Here is a 2536-nt window from a genome sequence, read left to right on the forward strand (position 1 = left end):
TTTTTTTTTTTTGAGACAGAGTTTCACTCAGTTAATGGCATCACAGCTAACAGTAACCTCAAATTCTTGGGCTTAAGCGATTCTCTTGCCTCAATCTCCCAAGTAGCTGGGACTACAGGTGTCTGCCACAACACCTGGCTATTTTTTTTTTTTTTTTTGTAGAGACAGAGTCTCACTTTATCACCCTCGTAGAGTGCCGTGGCATCACACAGCTTACAGCAACCTCCAACTTCTGGGCTTAGGCGATTCTCTTGCCTCAGCCTCTGAGGTAGCTGGGTTTACAGTTGCCCACCACAACACCTGGCTATGTTTTTGTTGCAGTTTGCCTGGGGCAGAGTTTGACCCATCATCCTCGGTATATGGGGCCAGCGCCCTACCCACTGAGCCACAGGCACCGCCCAACACCCGGATTTTTTTTGTTGCAATTGTTCAGTGCCTGGGCTGGGTTTGAACCCACCGCCCTCGGTGTATGTGGCTGGCACCATAACCACTGTGCTACAGGCACCTAACCTGGCACATTTATTTTTTAAGGCAGTGAACTGAACTAACAGGAGCAAGAATCTTTTGCTTTATCTCCTGAGGATTACTTTACATTTTATATATGTAAATAGAGTTGTGAGTGAAGGCATCGTGTGTACATAACACTGCTACCTAGAGGTAAATGAGAGCTGTTGTTCTCATGTAAACTCTGCGTGGATAATCTAATTCTATTCAATTTTTTGCACCAGAGGTATTTATGGGATCTATGCCAGTTTTAGTTGTTTAATGTCAGGTATACTTTAGAATTGTGCTTAGCACAGCCTGTGCTTAGCACAGCTTTTAAAAACGGATGCGTAAAGAGTTCATTTTTGTGTTGTTGGGATTGTGACATCTGCATGGTAGGTTCTGAAGGGCCACAGCATTCGTGCCAGTCATTCCACCCATGGTGGCTCTGGTGACCTTGTTTCAACTCGCTCTGTGGCATCTGTGTGCTTCTGCAATCTGGCTTTATATGCCTCCAGCCTTGTGGTGCTAGATTACAGCCAACACATCAGAAAATGCTGACTCAGTGACTCTGTTCCTTGACCTTCAACTGGCCATTCTAACACATGTCTGTAGATGGAGAGGCAGCCCAAAAGCAGCAGAAAGTATGTGGTGTCGATGGAAAACACGGCATACTTTGTAAAATAATTTAAAGAGGTTTGTTCTGAGACAAACTTGAGGACCACAACCAAGAAGACTTGAGCTAGTGGAGTTGCTCAAGTGGGGTTACAGTTCGGTGTTATACTTTTCAGGAGACAGGAATTACAGTTAAAGTCATAGATTGACTTGACCTGAAAAGGTGGGATGTCTCAAGGCAGGAGGGGGGTGGGGAGAGGGTAGTGTGTGAGGGTGGGAGGGTTGTTTAAAAATTCTTTAGTTTAAAAATTCAACGCTCATAGCTCAGCGGTTAGGGCACTGTCCACATACAACAGGGCTGGTGAGTTTGAACCTGGCCCATGCCTGCTAAACAACAATGACAACTGCAACAATTAAAAAAAAAAAAAAAGCCAGGTGTTGGGGTGGGTGCCTATACTCTCAGCTACTTGGGAGGTTGAGGCAAGAGAATCGCTTAAGCCCAAGAGTTTGAGGTTGCTATGGCACAGCACCCTACTGAGGATGACAAAGTGAGACTCTGTCTCAAGCAAAAAAAAAAAAAAAAATTCTTTAACTGATAATAGGCTGAAAGAGTCAGGCTTTACCTAATGACCAGGAGTTGGTGTAAAAGAAATGCCAAGATAATGGTCTGTTAAATCAGAGACAAACTTACCAGAACACAAGCCCAGCCTCAAGTGGTTTGTTATATACATTTAGGACCTGCAGGTGTGTCTTGCATAGCCTTAGGCGCGTTAATAAGTCACAAAAGACATCGCTAAGAAGCCAGGGCTACAAACTCAGTCTTAGGGGATCCCCTTGGTCAAGAGGGGGTCTAGTCTGTCAGCTGCTGGGGGCAGGGAGCTTAAGATTTTATTTTAGTTCACAAGGGACTTTTGGCACCTGTAGTCCCAGCTGCTCGGGAGGCTGAGGCAAGAGAATCACGTAAGCCCAAGAGTTAGAGGTTGCTGTGAGCCGTGTGACGCCACGGCACTCTACCCGAGGGCGGTACAGTGAGACTCTGTCTCTACAAAACAAACAAACAAACAAACGCCTTTTGGCAAACCTTGTATTTTTCCACTTTGGAGAACTGACTTCACCTTACATAAACTTCATTATTTGTCAAAGAGTAATAATACATACCTCACAGTAGTACTGTGAGGATTTAGGAGATAGTAAAACGGTACTGTTTCCCACTCCATGAAAGGTAGCTATTGTTGCTGAGTGAACAAAATCCTGTTTCGCCAAACAATTGTGTATGTGATACTAACATTTGGTCTGAGCAGTATTCTATGTTGATTCTAATTCCTTGGATGGTTGGAGTTTTGGTGTGCATTTCATATGCATGTTAGTACTTCATGAGCTGTGTGTTTCTCAGCAATCGTGATTTTTTTTTTTTTTTTTTTTTTGTAGAGACAGAGTC

Source organism: Nycticebus coucang, chromosome 15 (assembly GCF_027406575.1).
Source record: "Nycticebus coucang isolate mNycCou1 chromosome 15, mNycCou1.pri, whole genome shotgun sequence".
In the NCBI taxonomy this organism is placed as follows: Eukaryota; Metazoa; Chordata; class Mammalia; order Primates; family Lorisidae; genus Nycticebus; species Nycticebus coucang.